We start from the raw sequence: 23,022 nt of genomic DNA, 5'->3' as shown, positions 1-23,022 counted from the left end.
AGATTTGTACCTTCTCTCATCTAAAAAATTACATTTGATGACAACTTTAGGAGAAATGTGATGCTTTCCAAGGCTTTTGGATATTTCATTCAAAGTTTTGTCAGCACTCTCCAATATATTGATTATTGAGTACCAAGACCATGGAGAACATTGGACAAAGCATTTTGAGCTTGAGTGAAATACCTCTGTACTTTCACAGAGCTAGAAAGCAGATGCAGCTACATATTGTATTTTATTGTATTGTATTAGTTTAGATATATAATTATAGTTTTAAAATTTACAATTAATACAATGTTCCTGGCTCTAAAACACTTAAGTCCCAAGGACCCCCAGAACAGCCAAGTTTTTACAAGTTTCTGGAAAGTCCTGAGGGGGATTGCTCCATTAATGGTGAAGCTTTTGGGACAGCACAGAAGATACTGCTTTGGTAGCTGGGATAGTACAGACCCACTGAGGAAATTAAACAAAGAATAAACAAAAGTACCACAGTGGATTATCTTTTGGAAAAATAGAATATTTTCCCTTGAATAGTTAATACATTTTGAGGAATCTGATTTTGTTGTGGAAAAATAAAAGGAAAGTACAAAACAAAGACAGAAATGTTTAAGCAGAACATCATGGAAATTATTATAAAGAGTGCTCTGAGCTGCCAAATTACATTCTGGAAATTAGGGATATCTTCCATGATAAGATTTGATCTATATGGTATTTACAGTAGAATTTGCATTTATGCCACAATTCATGCTGTTGATAAACATTATTACTGTTTACTAAGTATCTATTTGATGGGTGGTATTGGAAGGCAGCCGCCTTTAAATTCACATTCAAGTTAGTTCCCCATCCCATCCCACCACACCCCACCCTGATAAATATGAGGAAGACATCAGGCTTCCTTTACATTGTGGAATCAGACATGGAACCGAATCAGTGATGGCTACTGTATTTATTCATAAAACAGTGAACATTTTTGTAGTATTCCTACATCTGAAGAAATAGTTTTAACCTTCAAAGAGTTAGGCACTCAGGAATATTTGGGCTATATGACATTATTTTAAATTTTTCAAAAGTTCTCCTTTCCCCCCACCTAAGAACTCTATTTATATACAAAGAAATATGAACATGTGTACCGATAATGCTGTGCACATTTATGAATAGCCTGGAAAAAAGATCTAATATGTTGAACCAATATGAATCTTGTTTTTTGGTCGCCACTAAAATAAAGTATTTTAATTCAAAACTTGTGAGCAGTGAATTTTAATCCAAGATGGTTAATCAAAATCCAATACTTTTGAATGATGTAATTTCCTGCAAATGAATGTAAATCTTCAGTTGGGAACTCCCATTTGCATCAATTCTGTTAGAGGCCTCCCTATCTGTGAGTGGTGGTCCACATAAATGAATAGAATTATGTAAATAGAGATTGCTATACAATTAAACATTATTTTTTAATCATATTGGAGTCCCTGGGTTTACTCACTCCAAGTTTTGATACTGTTTACACCAAGGACTTCTATTCTAATGGATTCATTTTAAGAAGATGAGTTTCCAAGGAGTAAGATCCATCATTGGAAAGACTGTCATGCACCCTAACAATGCAAACATTAAAGCAGGGCAAAGATCATTGGTCCAGCAATTTTTCACATGTGTCTCCATTTTGTATAGATTGATGATGCTACTCCATTTATCAGGTGAGTCCCTGTCACATGTGGAAACTGTTTAACAGTCCCTAACTTAACCTTGCTAGCAAGATAACAATATCTTGAGTCTCCTTTAACATTTTATAGGGCTGTTTCAGCAGTGCAGTGTATAATGATATTCTAAACATAAATGAACATTTATATGAATTATATCTTTCTGCATTCCCAGTACAGGAAGAAAGTAATACTTTCCTTTACTGTTTTTTCCTCCTCCCTCTCTTTTTTATTATTTTTTAAAAGCAATTTTGGTTATAAAGTCTGACTCAAATCAGTGCTGACCTTTGTTAAACCATTACTGAGTTTAAGATACACATATATAAAAAATGTCCATTTAGATATTAGAGGAAAGATAGTTTATTGATTTTCTTAGTTTGTTGAGCTTTTTGCAGGAACGGATGATGCAAAATGGGGAAGTTTATGCTTTATTCCCAGATAAAATTAAAATTCTGGTGCAAAATTGATGAGGTACCCGTTCGATGCAACATTGAATTTTGCTGGCTCAGTCAGTTTCTTGAACTGAACGTTTGTTTAAATTAAAGTGTTGCTTGTCAAATCTTCTCTAGCAAAGAAAAGAAAGGGGAAAAACTTTGCAGAAGAAATCCATATTGCTTTAACCCTTTGTAGCAAATCTGAATGCATTCTCAGGGACAAATTCAGTACCCATTTGTATATCACATACTTAATTTCAAATGTAAAGCTTTGAAAACAGTTTCCAGAAATTTCTTTTGCTAGATTATTATATGAGCCCTTTTTCAATTCCATCCCATTTCTGCCATTTGCTATGGAGTGGAAAGGTCCCATCCAATACCTGTTGGATCAATACAGTGAAACCTGTTTTCTGGGCTTTTATATACATATACATTACAGCCTATAGAAAAATATTATTACATGCAATACTGACAGTACTGAAAGGGTTTACATTTTCAACTTGCATTTTTATCCAAATATGCTAATACTTATTACATAAATGCCTTCCAATTGGTACACTGTATGGTAATTCAAAATACTTTTGGAATACCTGATGCCAACTTTTAGACCACTGTTTTTCAAACTTGACAACTTTAAGATATGTGGACTTCAGCTCTCACAACTCTGATTTCCTAAAGTTTGGATCTGTTATGTGGGGGTTAACTTCCCTCAACATGTTTTCATATAGCTTTCTAAAGAATAGCAGGAGGCTCACATGAATCTACAAGGGCTAAGTGGTTACTCCAGCACCATGGCATTTCTTCTCCCTATCTGTTCAGTTGGTGTCTTCTGAGATGTTTTAGGAAACATTTTTTTAAAAAACAATATTTTGATACCATAGCTTTTCCCTCACTGAGGCTGCATTTCAGTCTGCTGCCTGACCTTTTGATGCTGATGGTGTATTTTTGCCTTTTATAAATAATTTTGATTTTGTGATTATTCTTTTTAGGATGTGGTGTTTTATGATATTTGACATATTTCATTTTTTTGGATTTGCTATTGATTCTGGGAGTTGAAGTCCATGGATCTTAAAGCTGCCAAGTTTGAAAAGGCTGTTTTAGACATTTTGTCAGGGTATTCAGAAGGGATAGTGCTTTATCGATCTCTCTAGGGATAATACTGAGAGAGCAAGGAAGTTACACCTGGGGGGTGGGGGGTGGGGAGGAGAAATAGCATGCTAGAGGACAATCCACACCTCCATGGCACAATTAACAGCCATTCAGGTGTAGGGACAATGCAGCCACCCTGGAAGACATATATAGGGTCCCCTTACCAGTCTCTGCCCAGACTGAAGAAGCTGCTTGGACAAGCAGCGAAATGTTTCAACCAAAAGAAAGAAATCCAGTTGCCATGACTCAACCTACAGACAATTCCACCTGGATGACTGAGAATCTTCACTGACATATGCTAGAGGAGCTGGAAACTAAGTAGAGCAGTTTGGATCTGTTTATATATTGAGAGTTTCTCACTATCATTTAGCCTTAATTGGTCGCTATTCTACTTACAATGAAATCTAGTCCTAAACCATGTTGTGTGATTCGTTGAGAAGGAAAGGCATCTGATTTCATGAAGTCTGGATCTGTCAGGTGGGAGTTAACTTTCTTCAGCATTCTTGCAGGAAATTGCTATGGGCTGACTCTGCTGGGAGTATACAGGTTGTAAATAAGCTAAATAAGTATTTTTTTTTTAAAAAAGCCCCAGTTCAGGATGGTAGTCCATAGCATATTAGATTGTGTTGCATAATGCTAAATGAAGATCAATCATGTTATATAGAGAAATAAAAGGATCAGATGGTTTTGAGTACAATGTTTTCTAGAATAAGTCCTCACACAAGGCTTCCACTAACTCTTTTATCATGAAAAAAAAATCTTCATGCAGGTCAGATGTGCATAAGGTAGCTGTTAGGAGAAGAGGAAACTATTGCTTACTGATGGACCCAGGCTGTTCACATATACACTTTTTACAAATTGCAGAAAATCGTTCTCTTTTATCTCTTTTGCTGTTTGACCATGGAGATAGCATGGGAAATAATGATGTTTAGGACACAAAAAAATCACTTGAGTTTTCAAATAAACTACAAAATTGAGACATCGGAAAGTTTTTTGAAAAACCCTAGCATTTTCTAGACATGTGTGGTTTTCCAGAAATCAATAAGGATTAGATTAGCTCAGCTTTGATTTACTATCTCAGACTTCAGCAACTTTAGGTAGAGTGGAAGGGTGCTTTTATATCACTCTGTTGCTTCAAGTTAAACATCTGGCCCACAGAAACAACATGGATTATGTAAACCAAGTGAATAGAATACATAAGCAATACAGCAACTTTTGTCTTAATTTCTCTTCATCTCTGCTTAACTTGATTTCGTTGTGATTTGAGGGTTATACATTTATTTATATGATATACTTGTGGTAACGTATATTTGTTTTTCTAAAAGAGGAAATAAATGCTTCCTACAAAAGCAAAGAAAACCTTTGGCAAAGAGGAACATCATCCTCGCCAACTGGAGGCTCCTGCAGTTTTGCCCATTTTAGTTCCATGTAATAGACATCATTTACACATCATTTTCATAAACTCAAGAGATGCCAAGCTACAGCTGGTGGATGAGTTGTACTAATTCCCAGACAAGCTTATTCCAGACTTGCTAATTCTAAATGTTAAAGACTTTTGAGCTAGTCCCTCCCAAAATGTGAAAGCTGCTATCAAAATACATTCAAACTATGAAGCATGGTTATTTTAAAAAATCTTCATAGTCAATAATAGTTTGATGAAATCCTGTGTATTGTTCTTCATTATGAGTAGTTATCATTTTGTTTAAAAAAGGAAATAATGTAGGTTGTTAGGTTATACTGTATCTGTAAAAAGCCACAACATACCTGGAATTGTGTACAGTCTATTATATAATTTTATAACAACTGTATATGTATGCATTTGATTTTTCTTCTCTCCCACCCCACTTCTTTTTAAATGAAGCTAATTTGTTTTAGAGTCTGCACTTTTAGAGTCTTAATGATCTTTCAGATGGGCCTTTGGAATGGCTCTTGCAGTGCTGCTATATTCTTGGGTTTCTACCTTAGATCTCTTCTGAGTAGCAAAGCTGTTTTTTTCTTCTTCCCTATTTTGAATGCTCCAAATCTCAAACCATAAAACTTCAGTTTTGGGTTTTAAGATACTGGAGCTCCCTGAGGCTTGGGAACGTATCATCTGATGAGGTCCAGGAGATCTATGTGGTTCCAGGTGGAATATAGGAAAACACAGATACATTTTCATTAAATGATTTTTTTCTCTAAACACACAAACACACCAAATAGACCTTTTTGTTTTTTGTTTTTGTTTCAATGCTTATGCTGTTGTTACAGAAAAGCACATTTAACCTAAGTTCTAGAGAGGTCACTCCTATCTGTAATGTATTTGCATGAAAAGACATTGATTCTATTTTAAGCCAAAGGCTAACTTGTTTTTTCCATCAAAATACATTTGAATGAGATTTCTCCAAAGTCACAATATTACATTTCTAGGGAATAGAGAAGAGTTCATCATGTGCAAGTGGGCACCTTGTTTCATTGATTGTATTTCAAGAGAACAGAAAAGTGCTTGAGAGAGTAAAGGTAAGAGAATAATTACTCCAGTTCCTAGACCATGTTCAATTAAATATAAAATAAACAGAAATGAATTATTTAAGGCTGTGTCTTACATAGGAGCAAAGAAGAACAGAATTGTGGAGAAAAAAACAGACATTTGGGGGGGGGGGAAATAGGTTCACTAGGTACTTTAAACCTTTTTGGACTAAAGTCTGCTTGATTATATATATAACTATATACTCAGATGGTAGGTAGAATGTATATCCAAACACTGGAAAGAGTCTCTATGTAAGGACAGAAAAATCATGAAAGGAGAAAACTCTGCAGAAACTTTTGCTGCAAAAGCTGTCATTTGTTTTCTTGTGTCTTGGCATGAGCAGCTGAAGTAAATAATCAGGAAAGCTGCTGGGAAGGAAGAGAGTCAGGAACCCTTTGCTTCTGTGTAGTGAATCAATTGGGGACTGCAGTATTGCTGTCCCACAGCTTAAAATATGACTCTTGTTAAAAATCAATGGCTAACCAGAACTCTACTGAACAGCTTGCCCCATCCTGATTAAGAGCTGGAACCTACAGCTTTGTTCCACAGTTCTCACATTTCTGGTAACATCTTCTTGCCAGTAACTTAGGGTAATTTTGAGCCACTGACCTTGCTGTGAAAAGCTCCCTATCTCATAAATTACCAATCCCCATGAGCTATCTAGTAATAAGGAAAATGCTGAGGATTAAAAAAAAAACAAAAAACAAAAAACAAGATAAACAGCAGGCTCTAAATAAGTAATAAAAAATGACATAGAGAATAGATTAGGTGAAGACATAGAGTAAACTCCATGGAAAGATTAACTGTTTTCTTCCCCCTTGCCTACAGATACTGAAATTAAACAAGAAGAAGAATATAGGCAGCAGTGTTCTGGGCTGAAGCTGACCACCATGGAGACAATGGAAATGTTTAGTTTAATAACTGAATAAGGATGAACCATGACCACTGATAACTCTAGTAAGTTTACTGGTTGATGCATTTTAGAAATATAGTTCAGATCCACTGCTAGATTTATTAATACATGCATCTGTACTTTGCACAATCTGAATATGGAAAAGCTATGTATGACTTTCTTGAAAAACCAGTTTTGTCTCCCATTTGCTTATTATACCATACCATCATACAACTGAATAGGTCAATGAGTTCAACCCCTGATCAATGGGGGGAGGGGCGAGGGTCCAAATGAAACCAGATTGGCATCCAACTTCTCTTTGAATATATCTAGTGAGGTGAACCCATTACTTCTTGGAGTAATTCTTTTACTATTAGCACTTACCCCCTGCCCCCCAACATTCAGTTGGAATCTGCCTTCTTGTGATTGAAATCCACAATTTTGTGACCCACACTCTGGGATGATATAGAATAGGTCTTGATACATTTCAGTAAACAGATATATGCACACATAAATGCACACTGCTTTAACAAAAGACACTAGATTGGATAACTTTGGTTATATGTCATCTGTTAATTTATTTGTTTTAGTAGATATTTAAGAGAAGGACGCCAAGACAAATTGCTGGAAAAAAAAGTTTGGAATACTCAGTTTATGCTTAGTTTCTACCTCTGAGAAAGTTCCAAACTTTTTACTGTATACCATTTCATGATCCTAATTAGGGACTTACTGTATATTGCTTAGATTCATTTATCAATCAGAATCAGAAACCTTCCTCTGGTGCCAGTTTCTCATCCTCACACTCTCCCTCTTCCCTCCAGGTGGCTGGCTTTAAAGTATGGCTGGCCTGAATTTGTGATGGAAAAAATTCTAGATAGCCAGCTAATGAGAAAATGGAGAAAAAGCAGTTGCTTTAAACAAGTCTATTATATATAAAGGCACAGAGAAATAATTTATGCGCACCACCAAATCTCTCCACCATAACAAAAATCTTCCACAATAGCACCTCATGTTCTGCTTGCTTTTTCCCTTTGATTTGCTTGACAACACTCATCTGTTTAGCTGTATGTTCTTTTACACTTAAAACTCAGTTTTTTTCTTACAATTGCTCTGATGTTTCATGTTTTTTTTCTTTTTTCAATATAACCTTATTAAGATTTTAATAAAGATAAAAACAAACAAAAACTAATGAACTGATGGTATGTGGTTTTGATGATTAAAAAATAGATTATAGAAAAAATGAAAGTCATGCTGTAACCATAGAAGAAGAGGTAAGTTTATAATTATAACTGCTGTAAAGAAAATCAGAAGCTACTTCTTTATATTTTCTTGTTTTTCCTGCACTTTTGGCTTTCTCTTTTTTTCTTTCCTTCTTTCTTTCCTTTCTTTTCTTTATTCCAAATATTAGTTTCAGGTTTTTTTCTGTCTTTGATTATAAACTTCTTTGAATTCAATTGCCAGTAGAAAGTGTAATTTATATCATCACTGCCTTCTTTGCTTTTGATATTTTCCTGGTTTTTCAAGGGAAATACAGACATCTTTTCAAAAGGGTTTACCTTGTTTGCCAGAATCAGCTTAGAATGGCCATATGTAGGGTTTGGTGCAATTTTTTTTTTAAATATCCAGGAAACTATATCTTCCAAATTAGATTGTTTTCTCCAAACAGTTATGAATACAAGTTGAATCCGATCCTTTTCTGAATCTGGTTATTTAATGCCTGCATTAAGAGGCAGACCTCAGGTATATGGAAGCCATTTTGTTTTACTATATATTTCCTATGTTCTACCACTTGAATTGAGGTCACATAGTGGCTTAGTAGAAAAACATATATTTAGAAGTATTAAAAAAAAAATAAAGATTACTTCTGAACAAATTCCCAGTTTTCACTCAAAATCCATTCCTAGTCTTTGAGAATTCTATTCTATTCTATTCTATTCTATTCTATTCTATTCTATTCTATTCTATTCTATTCTAATTTTTCCGAGCAATGCAAGGGAGAGAAAGGCAGAACAACCTTTGTTCAGTTGTAAAAACAGTTGAAGTGAGTAACCCTTCCTCATTCCCTGCAAGTCACATAGAAATCTCCCATATGTTCTGTCTGGTCTGCTTGACTGTGCATCTGAAAGCTAATCAGAAACATAGAGAAAGAAACTTGAATGATCAGATTGGCTGTCATCATACTTTATTTTTGTTTTATTACCTTTCTACATTTTGTTTTCTATAGAAAGACAAATGGCAAATAATACTTTAAGCTTTTCTGGAGGTCATAGTGAGGGAAGAGGGAAGAAATTATGTACAACAATAATTTTTCAAAACGATGAGAGTACTTGGAATAGAAATTTATTTCTTACAATATGGAGAAAAATAGTGCTTCCACAATGATCATAACAATAACTTCCCCAACTGCACTAGCATAAAAACTGCTAACATCCTCATGCTTCAGGGCATAAAGAGATTGGGGTCAAGATGCAATGTTCCTCAGTCAATTCAGAGGCTGGGTGTACCAGAGAATTTTCCCCTCCCCCATCTTCTTCTAAAACACTCAGCAAAGAATAGATCATTCTGCAGGAGAAATAGCTTGATTATGTAGTTGCTCCTGTATGGGCAGAGTTGATGGGATCCTCCTGTGAGAATTTCTAATATTCAGAAGACCCATTATCTAACCCTCTTTGCATATAGAAGTAGATATTTCTAATAATGAAATCCCAAAATGTATGCCAACTCCTCTTTAAGGATATGGGAGAAATTCAGTTCACAGTCTGATGCAAACATAGCTAAATTGTGCTAAGACATTTATCTTTTCAGATTCCATACCTCTCTGGATTTTATGATACACTTTTCCAATTTTAAAAGAATGCATACATCAGGGAAGATTGCATACAAAAAAAAAACTGTACATGAGAAAAATAGCATCCATTCTACAAATTTCCATGGCACATTAAACTAGGTGGTTGATGTGATTGTGTGCATCAGCTCTTTATCCACTTCTTGCATAACTTCCTAATCACAGTCACTGGCTCCTCTGTGGTAAGCCTGCTGTGCAAACACAGAGTAGTTATTATTTCTGAACTTACTGATTTCAAATTCTGGTTAGTGCTAATTGAAAATGGCAACCACTGATAAGCTACTGATTATCTTAAAGAAACTGCATGATCACAAGAGAAAAAGTACTCCCAAGATGCACTAAAGAAAATGCACAAAAATGGTTGTGTAGCCTTTAACAGCCATCACCATCATTCATTAACTAATGCAGAAACAGGACTGTTTGAAGAAAAAAAAGATTATTATAGGAAGTAAAATAGATTTGTCTGTCTCTAGACTCTTTAAGTTTCTATGTTACAGTGGTGAAAAAGAGAATGCCTTGTTTGACATGTTTCTTTGACCACCAAGATAAATCTATTCACACCTGGCCTAGCTTTTAGCCTGAACCAGGAAGAAAGCTGCACTGCTGTAATGAATCCTGACTTCACTTAACTGTTGACTGTGTAATATTAGGTATGATATAAAATGAAACACAGAGTGGGTTTACAAAGGTTGTTCAACCCTGAAAACAAGTAAAACTCCCCTCCTCTCCATTTGCTATTTTATCTGCTGAGCAGAGATTAGAAAAGGTGAAATCTTAATCTTAACTTGATAATAATCCCATTCTCAACTGATTTTGTGATTAATTCTCTAGGTTCCCTCATACAGCCTTATCTAGCTTAAGGAACTGTTAGAAATCAGAAAGCTAATAATATAATCCAGCTATTATGTACATATGTGAGGAGTATGTGCTCTGATATTTTATAATATTTTACCTCTGTGGTTGGCCCAGTTCTGGCAAAACAACCATGTAAATGTGTGGGAAAAAAATCAATATTAAATGGTATATACAGTAAGTCCATCAGAATTAATGAACTGAAGTGTACCAGTTGGATTGTGGCCAGCGTTCATGCAGATTAATGACTAAGCTTTGCATATCCTAATGCAAATTGAAGGCATATAACACCACTTTATGGACAGCTAATCTGAAGTAATTTTCAGTGAGTTCAGTGAGGCTTACATCCAAGCAAACAGGTAAACTATTCCATCTGCCTGAGCTGAAGGAGGGTGGGGGGCAGGAGCTGATTCTGGCCCTCAGCATAATGAAGTCACAGATGGTTTCAGAATGTGGATGAATACTTGGCTGATATTATCTAGGGATAGAAATTAAAAACCTGCTCTATCCCTGTCTAGGACTCTTTTGATTTATTGATGCCTAATTTTGATTCACAGTGTAGGCCATGCACACTCCTGGGTACAGAGCATGCATACGTGAATGTTTGTTTTATCACTGACACATAAACTTGAGGAGTAAAGATAGGGAAAAGGGGGGGGGGGAATTGTGAAAAGTAATTGAATTGTTTTGAAAACTGGAGGCAAAGAATCTCTCTCTCTCACACACACACACACACACACACACAACTATTGCTTGCTACTGAGATCTTGTGCAAGGGATATTTCATTGACCAAGACAGGCTGTAGATCTTTAAGCAGTTGATTCCAGTTTGAGGATAGGGATGGGGAATTTTCCACAGTTCTTTCCCTTTACTATTTAACATCTACATAATTGGAGAGGTCAACTACTGCTATGGTTTGAGGTATTATCAGTATGTTGATGATGCACAATTATAGATTTCCACTTTCAGGCAATCAGGAGATGTCAAAGTTCTGTGCTGGTATTTGGAAACTGTTAGGATGGGGGAAAATAATTAGATAAAATTCAAGTAAGTTGGAGCGGCTCTGGATTTTTGGAGAAAGTCCTTCTTTGGCTCTGGACAGGGTTGTGCTTCCTTATTAGGAATAGGTTCCTAACTGGGAATTACTTCATTCTGCCATTTTTAAAATCTATTTTTATATGGCTTAAGATCTGGGAATCTCTGAGTTCCAGATGGAATCTGCCTGGCCAGTGAGCATCCATGACATCATTAATATGAAAGGAGGAAGAAGGAAGAAAATTAGAAATAGTCATAAATCCTATCATGAAATGCCACTTGTCATGGTGGGGTTGCTTAAGGTCCTCAGTGAAGCAAAGAGCTATGCTGGTGGTATCATAGATACTGACAGACTTTTACTGAGATAATCAAATCAAGAACATCCCAATTATCTATTCCAAATGGTGAAAGCTAGAAAACAGATTTCCATACTATATCTCCTGTTGCCCAGGTTAGCAAGGGCTGCATCTAAAGTTATGACTCCTGGGCATCAGGTGACACATGGGCTACAGGGCTCAACTCTCTCTTTTAGACAACCAGAGCAAGGAACTACAATGCTAGTGGTAGGAGATTGTCTGGGGAAGAATTTGGCAATTAATTAAAATAAAAAAATTATGAAATGCTATTATAACTCAGACCCATTGACTCAAAGTCCCAGGAACAAATGTATGAAATTTGGAAAATGAAATTTCTCAAATGAAGTATTACTGTACAACAACTTAACAGAGATATTTCATATTCAGAACAATTTCCATTGAACTTAATGGATTGGAGCAACAATAAAAAAAATAATGAAAACAGAAGATTTGAAGCTGATAAATAAAAATATGCTACAAAAACTATGGAAGGATAAGTCAACATTATTGACATATTGTGGACTTCTGGGTCAAGAATGGTGAGCTAGCATGTCTCCGAACAAGCAGAGATAATGTCATGGCCACAACTGAAGGTCCGGCGAGTAGACTGATCCCATGGAAACTGTCTGAATAAGGAGAGGATGAGATAATGCCCCATTTGTGCTCCATATGGCTGCTCTTCAGAAGGAGACTTCAGGACAGTGGTTTCCTGTGAGTTTGAGTACCAGGAGATGAAGGGAAGCCATGTTGCTTTCAACTGCAATGGAGTCTTTTAAAGAACATTGGGTTAGCTAACTTCACTTTCTAATCACTTTCAGAAATTACCTATTTAACTATTTTATGTCCTGATTACCAGGAAACACACTGAGGCGAGGACTTGGTCTCTAATATTTATTAGTAGTACTTAACAAGAATCCTAACAAACTGAGAAAGCGTGGGAAAACCCAGCCATATAAACCCCAAAGGTTAAGGTGGTCCCGATCTGTGTCTCTTTGAATGGCTGAACAGTTCCTCAGTGCTACGCATGCGCTTGACAGTCTGGGTGAGAGCCCCCTGCTCGCCATCCTTACTCATGACATTTTATGGCTATTAGAGATTTTCAAAACAACAAGTTTGCAAAGCCACCTGGTGAGTTTACCTTCAGTCCAGAATAAAAGAAAAATTAACTATAAGCTTAAGAATTTAAAGAATTTGAAATAAATGGCAAAAAGTTAAATAAGACTTTAATCCAAGAAATTTATAAATGAATTAAGGGCCAAATGAATTTGGATTATTAGGACTTTTGCTATAAGATTTTGGAAATAATTATATAAATAAACAGCACCTTTGTGGTAACTAAATTGTTTAGTCTACCTTAAGTCATAAGAGAAACTGCAGACTAGAGAGAAGGAGATCAGAAGTCACTCCTTTAAATATTTCTTTTTTCAATAAAATTATTAAAAACAAAAAAAACAAAACATTATTGATTGTGAGCCACCTAGAGTTGTGTTTAAGATGGGCAGCTGTATAAATCTTTTAAATAAATAAATATAAACAGCAATTTGTACAGACCCAATGAAAATTTTGAACAGCCAAATCAAAACCATGAAACTGAACTACAATAGTTTGAAAAATAACTGTGAGAAAAAAAATTGGAGTGCATGAAAGAAATTGTAGACAATTGTAAAGGATTTACTCAAACAAGACATTTAAATGAAATTTTGCATGATGCAAATATGGTTGTCCAATCAATTATGACAAAAATGATCAACAAGCCTTGAAAAATGAATGACAAAGAACTAGGTTACAAATTAAAAGTAAGTCAACAAACCAAAACTCAGATGCCAAAGTGGAAATTAGGTTCATAAATAAAATAAATCCATTACAAAATGGCATTAGCAACTTACAAAACTTAAATCAACAAAAACTGAAACAAATGAGAAAATGGAAACAAGCTCGAAAAAGCAATACAACAGGGATAGCAAAGCAATTGCAGAAGTCAAAGAAGAATTAAAACAGAGGGGGAGGATAAAGAAGAGTATAAAAGGAAAAGACAAGCTTCATAGATTTGCACTCAAACATCTATCCATTTTCTGTTATTTCTTGCAAATCATTTCAATCAAACATCTCACCCAGGATCAATGAACGAGTAGTTCACTACAGGTAGAATATTTCTGATCATGAAAGACAAAACAAAAGAAGCAACAGACAATAATTTTCATCCAATCACTTCTCTGCCTACAACATTCAAGTTGTTCATAGGAATCCTTGCCAGTAACATCTATAAACACCTGATCTCAAATTCATTGTACCCTGGACAGCAAAAAGTTCAAAAATTCAAGAGGTACAAAATACCAACTTTTGACTGATAAAACAGTATTTTAAAACTCTAAAAGTTTTTAAAAAAAACTTTACATGACCTTGATTGATTACCAAAAACATTCAACTCATTCCCACATAGCTGTATTAAAAATGTTTGGAAAAGTTTGGAATTAATAAGAAAATTATTTAAAAAATTAAAGAATGCAATAGAAAAAATGGAAAACAACATTCATGGAAAACAGAAGAACTTAGAGAAGTGAAAATCAGAACAGGATTTTTTCAAGAAGACTCTTTTTATCCATTACTTTTTAAGATGACTCTGATTCCATTGACAATTTTAAATAAAATGTCATTGGGCTATGAATTACCCAGGTATGAGACATAAGTTTCGCATTTACTTAGAATAGATGATTTGAAACTATATGCAAGCTATTTACTTTTTAAATACAGTTTACTTAAATATTTAATGATTATATCAAAGTAGAACTTGAATTGGGTAAATATGCAACACTGGCAATAAAAAAATGAAAAAAATTAAATTCACAGGTGAAATTGATCTATTGAATGACATTAAAATCAAAGCATTGATAATTGAGGATAGTTACAAGTATCTGGGTGTTTTAGAAACAAACAATATTTTGAAAAAATATGATTTGAAAAAGGAAACCAGCTCTTAATATGTAAAAAGATATAGAAAAGCTTTAAAACTGAAGATGAATCATTATAATACAATTAATAATGTCATTAATATTTGGGCGATCTCTGTAATAAGATATACAGCAAGCATAATTGACTGGGCCCAAGCTGAACAAGATGCTTTAGATTGCAAGAGCTGAAAACCTGTGGTAATGCATCATGCACTATAACCCCCAAATGATACAGATTATTTGTATTTACCAATACATACAAATAAAATTGGTGATCATGGTTTGTTGCAAGTGAAGCAGACAGTGGAGAATGGAATCAGAGGTCAAATGATTACATAAAAGCAAGCAAAGATAGGATGCTAATAAATGTCTGCAAGGAAAACATTTTGAATATGACAGAATCAAAGGTGGCATACAAACTGAACAGTAACAACAGCGAATGAAAAATTAGAAAGAGAAACCAATAAAAGATGGCCAAGAAATATTAGGTAATATGAATAGTTACACAATCTGGCAATGGCTTCAGATTGGATCCTTCAAGAAGAAAACAGAAGGATTAATATTCATAGCATCAGAACAAGCACTAGCACTTCCCTTAAAAATAAAACCCTAAACAGCAAATGCAGATTACACAAAGAGAAAGATGAGACTGTTGACTATCTAATAAACAGCTATAATAAAATTGCCCAGATTATATGACAAGACATGATCATATGGCTTTCTTTTTGTGAAAAACAATTATGACACTTCTAAATTCAGACCAACAGACCAACATCTAGAACACAACATGCATATATCATAGCAGTTGAAAAAAAGTAAACTTTATTTACAGATGTGGCGATGCCAGAGTAGTTCAAAAGGAACTGGAAAAACTGTGAAATATTGGGACTTCACAATTGAAATACACATATTATAGAATAAACTGGCCATTTATTATTTATTAGCCTGGGAAAAAGTGGAAGAAAAGGAGGAAAGAACCCTAACAGATAGCTCTGGTATAGTTCTTACAAGAGTTGGTATCCCACACAGTTGTAGGATCTTGTTTAATTGAAGTTCAGGAATTTTATGTGGTAGTTCAGCTCCAGGGCTATTGCTTCATCTTTTTATTCTGGAGTGCATTCATGTCCAAGAAGATTGCAATTGTAGCTTGGCTACAAATTGTGGTTTCTACTAGTGCTCAGAATTGTAGTGATTCCTGGTCCTCCCAGGAATTACAATCTCAATAAATCTGGGAGGGCAAAAGAATGGCTATTAAATCATTTAAATTCATAGTATACATATTTTGCCAATATTTATGCAGCAATAAAACAATAGATTCCATGCAGAATATGAACAAGAGCATATGAATGATAACATCTTTGTTAAAATGAACGACTGAAAAAGAATTGAAGCAAAGGCAGTGAAATCAATATCAAATGAACTTTACTGGCTGACATATTTTTCCAATAAACCTCTGCTTATAGCTGAGAATGTATACAAGTCATTTGCTGGGTCACACCAATGACCCATTGAGTCTATCATCCATTTGCTTCCAGGTAGCTTACAAGCTTCACATGGTCAATTGTTTCTGCTCCAAAATGTATAGGCAGTGGTCAGCTATCTCTGAAAATGAAGGTAATCATAATGTTTTGAGTGGATGAATTTCAAAAAGTTAACTATTTTTTTTTTTTGTAAAATAATACTGCTTTTGCCTTTCTTGAATTTCACCAAGGCCTTGTATGTTGACCTATCTTTAAGTACATGTTGTATGTTTGTATTTTCAATGAATAATCTAATCTAAATAGGAAAAGAAGGGAATAGGCCCATTCCAAGTGAAAATTCTCACCTCTGCAATATGTATTGCAAAAAAGAAAGTCTTACTGAATGCAAACTTATTTTACAAGATCGAGGTGCCTTGTATAGCACCATGGAAAGATGATGAAATGGAACTGGAGGTATTGAGGACAACATTTCCTATATCTGGCTTCATAATACTTCATATCAACCATAATACTTCATATCATAAAAATTATTATATTTAAAAATATTGTGACATGCCCAAAGAATGTCAGATATTGATTAGACTAGAAATATAATGTGTCCCACTACTACAGCTGATATTTCTGCATGAAATAAAACATGTGGTACCATTGTTGCTTGGGATGAGGCCTCAAGGCACTTGTTCAACCATGCATCTATATGGCTCTTCTTTAAGTTTTAAACTATATTTATATCTTGTTCTTCCTCTAAGGCCTCAGGGTGGCAGCATTCCCTCTTCCATGACAGCAAACCTGGCAAGGTAGACTGGAATGAGTGGGCCGGATTAACACAAAGTCACCCAATGAGAGTCCACGGCTGATAATCTGGAACACTCTGATCCTAATCCAACACCTTAAATTATGTCCACCCTTTTGGTGGATTTTTTTTTCCTTTTGACATAAGAAGACATTTGGGGCAACTTCCTACTTATCCCCCATTCAGCCAAGGGAGCTAGAAATGTAGGATTTTATGCTTGGCTAGTTCAGATCCCCATTCAGCTATGAATCTCAAAAAGTAACCTTGAACAACTCATTATCTCTTCCATGAACCTACGTCACTGGATGGCTTATTTCTTACTTATGGAAAACCTCTTTAGAAAGGATTGTTCTTAATATCATGAAAAATTAGGTGCATGGATTCAGGGTGCCATGAGCAGGAAAAATAATATAAGAAATGTTATTTGTCCAGGTTTTTAAGGTTAAAATGGGCTAAAGCAATGTAAATATATTACATCAGCTTTCCCCATCATGATGCCATCCAGCACTATTTTATTGCCACTGCCATAATTCTCTAGCTACTCATTCATCGAGGCTGGTAAGTATGAGATTACAGTATGACCCAGTGAGAGGTCACCATAGTGGAGAAACTTTGGGTTGAAAAATATGTTATCTCCCTCCTTCATAACTCTAGGATTTCTATCAGAAGAAATAAAGACTGGTTAAAAATCTAAGACAGACAAGCATCCTTCCCACCCAGTATACAGTTAAGTGGTAAAATGTCTTAGATGAGTCTGAAAGGGCATTAAGCATATTCATGGAAGATAAGAATACATGTTTTTTTTTATTATTATTATTATTCAAATTTTGTTACTGCCCATCTCCCCCAAAAGAGGATGCTAATTACAGAGCGTCTGTTCATCTTTTCTTAACTTTTAAAGGCCATCGAATGAAACCAAGTGGAATGGCAGTGGGTTTGGTAGAAGCAATTGAAAAACTATGGCACCAGTTTTCTGTATTCCATGAGCCATATGCATATACTGTACTTGTATGTACAAGTAAAAAACTACAAGTTATTGCAGATAAGAGGTTGAACAGCTAAATTTAACGGAAATATTTTACTGATAATGTATCCTTTATTTCTTCCAACAATTTAAGGAAGTAGTTGTAGAACTCCACCCAATTTTTCCTCATTTCAACCAACCTATGAGATTAGTGATGAGATTAAGGACAACACCACACTTAAATTTAGTAGAAATTTTAATTTTTTGTATGGAGCTTTTACTGGTTTCATTAACAGTGGCAATTTCCAAGCAAATTGCATATATCTTACCCCTAAACTGCCTCTTTCACTGACAAAGCCTGCATTTTGCTGTGTTTGTGGGAAGAACAGATACAGTATATTTGGAAGCAAAGGAATAGAGTTGGAAAAGCAAGAACAAATTCGGGTTCAGAAGGAAAGAAAAGAGATAACTTAGTAGTTTGCATCATACATTTTACATCAAATACTCTTCTCACCCAAACATTTTTCAAGAATTTTGCAAAATCTGAGAAAGATTTGAGACATTTCATTGTCTTTCCTGAGAACCATCCTTTGTCCCATCTTCCTTCCGCATCTGGATTCTGCCCTCCTCCCTTACTCTGTCCTTACTCTAAAAGTGCCCAGGTAGCATCAGCAATCATAAGAACTGAGGCTCAAGCCTCCAGTAATCTCTTTCACTGTGTATTTATATGTGAGAGACCTGTCACAAGAAGCTCAGTAGAAATACAATTCCTCCACAAGGCTTGTGGAGAGTGCTTACTAATGGATTATGTCTATACTTCCATGTGATATGACATCAGAGGCTGAGCCATTCTATCACTCCAAGGCATATCCATGTTTGCCACACAGCAGGAGTCTAATGCATGTATATTTATGTATAAACATTATTCTTTTTTGCTCTTTTGAGCCTTACATTTACTATACGCATTAATAGGGTGATTGAAGAACTTTGGCATTAAGTTATAGGAAATCTATTAGGTTATAGTTGGCTTAGGCCATTTATTTCTCCCAGTTACCAATCTGAGCCAAAAAATTGAACAGTTGTATATAAAGAAGTGTCAGAAAAACCATAGCTCTTCCATTTGCAGCTGGTCCCTTAGTACTAGAAGCTTTGATTCTTCATGGCATTTCCTGATAAGCTATTTTTTTTCCCCCTTAGCTGTGCATACTCAAACTCAGGAGACATAGTGGTCATACCTTACTATTTTCTACATAAACTGAAAGTCTCCTAAAGTGTACAATACCAGGTATCACCTCAAGCTTGAATCAAGTAAAATATATATTCTATCTTCAACGCCTGAATCAGAGAAAATAATAAATCTTTGGACTTGGGAAATTATCCTTAAACAGGAAAATATGAGTTTCAATATTGTTGCTAATGTTTTCATAGTATAGTTGCTAATATATAAAAAGGCAAAATATTAGAAAATAGATTGGAGTAGGATATGCAAAGTATCTATGCAGGAAGCTACTTCTGTCTGTATAAAAATAATGTACCTGTAGGTTAGGTAGGTGACATCACCCTAGCTCTCAGGTTTGATTGAATGGTGAACATTCAATCATTGATTGAATGATGGGATGATATGATTTAGAGGACATCCCAAAGATGAATCTTGACCCTTGGCTCCATATCCCTGAGCAGAAAGTCTTGGGAATTTCACTACATAAATATCTCTGTGTGCTTATTTATTCCATTTTTTTCTTTCTTTTCCTCAATTTATCTATTGATCCATAAATATAACCAAACAAGTTAACAGTGCAACATTAATCCTGAAATTGGGATTCTTCCAATTCTTCATTGCAGAGGAACTCGAAACTCCAAGCCAGTATGGTAACAGATAAGAAATTCCAGCAGAATGCATCACTTCCCATAAAAAATACCATAAATAACATAATACCATAATTTAGGAAACCAGAAGTGGGTCTACAAAAGTTGTCCTTTCATAGTAACAAATATGTTCACAACCATTCTTCCACTCCATCCTTTCAATTTGTATTTTTTAGCTGTTCATGTCATATTGCCTTGCTAGGAAAGGAGGATCCAGATGTTTATCCCTCCAGATGCCACCCTTAGAATGACTATTTGTACAAATGCAAAGAAGTTGTTTAGGCAAGCAAATGTACTGTCCTTTTACCAATAGCCATACAGAAGTTCACATCATTTCCAAAAAAAGATTTCAAAAACTACTGAAGTATGGAAACATTTGCAAAATATATTGGGTTGCACTTGATACTTTGGAGTGCAAAGCATCATTTGAGGGAAAGTGTGATCCCTTCAACTTTGAAGGAGGCTGTGGTACACTCTTTCTTCAAAAAGACATTGCTGGACCCAATGGTCCTGGACAATTATTGTCCAGTCTCCAACCTTCCCTTTTTCAGGAAGGTGATAGAGAAGGTAGTCAGGCTTCAGTTCCAGAGGATCCCAGAGGATGTGTATTATTTGGACCCATTTCATTCAGGTTTCAGACTAGGGTTTAATATGGAGATGACATTGTGCTTGTTGGTGACCTTGGCAGAGCCCAGATGGGGTGGCGTGTCAATGCTTGTGCTCCTTGACCTCTCAGTGGGTTTCAGTACCATCGACCATAGTACCTTTTCGGACTGGCTTCATGGGTTGGAGGTGGAAGGTACCATTTTATGGTGGTTTTCCTCCTTTCTCTGTGGCTGGTTTCAATTTGTGTTGACAGATGGGAGGAGATCATGCCCACAGCCCACCTTATATCTCAGTTTGTTGCACCAAGAAGCCAAATGGCTTCTGCCTTAAGCATACTTTCTGATTCACTGGCCTTCTCTCCAGTCTTCTTGTCTGGTTAGAACTGGCTTGTCCAGGCAGAGAAGCAAAGAAAGCAAAAGCTAAGGGTTACTGAGCCTCATGGTGTGCATGCCCAGAGGTGGACCACAACCAAAATTTGTTCTTATTCTGGATGGACAAGCTGGCAGCAAATCCATAATTTTCTACAGTTGCTGCAATCAAAAGCAAATATTGATCCAAAGCAAATGTGAAATGAGTAATGAAAGTGGCTTTATCAAAAATAAAACTCAATTTTCAGAAATTATGCAGAACTAAAACAGCTCATCCTTCTCATTTAAAAAAAGATGGTTTGAAATGAAATGTTTTCTTCATTAATTCCAGAGAAAATTGTTTATTTTATAAAGTTGAATGGTTTAATATTATGTTATTTGATATATAGCTTAAAATTTAATATGAAATGGTATAGTTATTTCTTGCTATCCCTGGGGGAAAGAGTTACCAAAGTCCTTTACATTTTATAAGGTCACCAAAATGTAAAGTTTGAGAACCCTTGTATTATGGATCACCTCTGTCAAATCTCAGTAGGTTTTTCTGAGGACATGAGGCTGCAGAAAAGGTTTTCAATGTGTCCTTGAGATTGACAAGATGAAAAAAATCCACAGAAACTTGAAAAGTATTTGCTGAAGGTACTTCCCTATGATACTAGAATCCAAAGTGAGCTGAATTCAATCAGATTTGTCTGCAAAATTAAGAGTTGCTGAACACTGTCGTTTCTTCAAAGCCTACTCTGAATGGCTATGCCATGTAGTGATGAAACAGGTCTGAACATGATGTAAATCTGTCCTACATTTGGGCAAAGAGGTATGGGTGCCAATTTTTTATCTGTCTTCATAATCTGCATTTTTGGAGTTTGAGGTGCTGTAGCTGTCCTACTAATTTATGCATTTTAATAGTCCAGTTAAGAAACAACCTTAGCAGATCCTGCACATCTGGCATATTGGAAAGGAATTCCAATTACTTGCCACATCCAGAATTTTGAACACAATTTGTTTCCTGCAACATTAAGGATGGAATGGAAATGCATCACAGTAACAGTACTTAACTGAAACTCTGGTAACATAATTATTTGTATTGTCAGTTGCTATGTCAGTTAGCAACGTCTGCAAGATATCCTCCCAGTATCATCCTAACCATTTTTGTGTATAGGGTGAGAATGAAGAAGGACAAAGCCTATCTAAGCTATAAATGCTTATGTGGTCCATGTGGTGAGAATTTATTTATTTAGTACCTTTGCATCCTGCCTCAATTTAAATGAATGCTCAAGACAGCTGACTGGAAATAAAATGCAAGGTGCAAAATACAATAACACAGTTAAAGACTAAAATTATTTAAATTTTATTTTGCTGATAGCAAATGTGCTGATAGATTTAGGTTAGATCTTGTACTCAAAGAGGTGGGAAGATACAGGGTAGTGTATACTATCCCACTTGTTTTAATAAGAACTGAAAACTACACTGGGCTTTTCAATTGGGAATGAAATTTTATTTTAATTCATACTTCAAACACTAGTTTCAAATATGCTTGATGAGATCTTAGTGGGACATAGAGAAAATCATTTTACATTTTCATATCATAAAGTACCTAATTGGTTTACTTTTAATCAGAAGGTATGATACCAGGCATAAGCCATATTTGAAGTACTGTTGGTATTCTCTGCATTTATTTTGCTCCTGTCATCTTTTGAAATCTACGTATTTGTTAGTTCATAATGTAGAATTTTTACAAACAAAATATGCAGCATCTCTCTCCCTCCCCAGCCACAGCTATCTAAATTAAATCTCATTCCTTGCTTTTCCTTTTCCTTCTCTCCTTGCCCCTCCTGCAACTAGGTTAGAGTTCTTCCATAATGCTGATTGTGCAGGAAGCTCCTAATGTCAGGTTGGATTTTTTTTTTTGCACAGGTTAAGATGTAACAACCCAGTATTCCAAGAGAAAAAAAAAAGATTGGCAAAATGAGAACTTGGTATTAATGTCAGGAAAAAAACTTCCACTTATTTCAAAAGTATGATATAATGCATGCTACCTTATGTATATAATATCATGCCTCCATAATTAAGGGCAGAATGATTTATGAAGTAACAGTATGACAAGTTGTTCTCCAGCATCACTGTACCAGATTGAATTGAATAGGTTACTTCTTTCAGATAAATCTCCTTGTTGTTGTTGTTGTTGTTGTTGTTGTTGTTACTGTTGTTTAGCACTTTAATGAACTGCTTTGAGCCCAA

This window comes from Candoia aspera, chromosome 3 (genome assembly GCF_035149785.1).
Source record: "Candoia aspera isolate rCanAsp1 chromosome 3, rCanAsp1.hap2, whole genome shotgun sequence".
In the NCBI taxonomy this organism is placed as follows: domain Eukaryota; kingdom Metazoa; phylum Chordata; class Lepidosauria; order Squamata; family Boidae; genus Candoia; species Candoia aspera.
Note: the sequence above shows the minus strand (reverse complement) of the source record.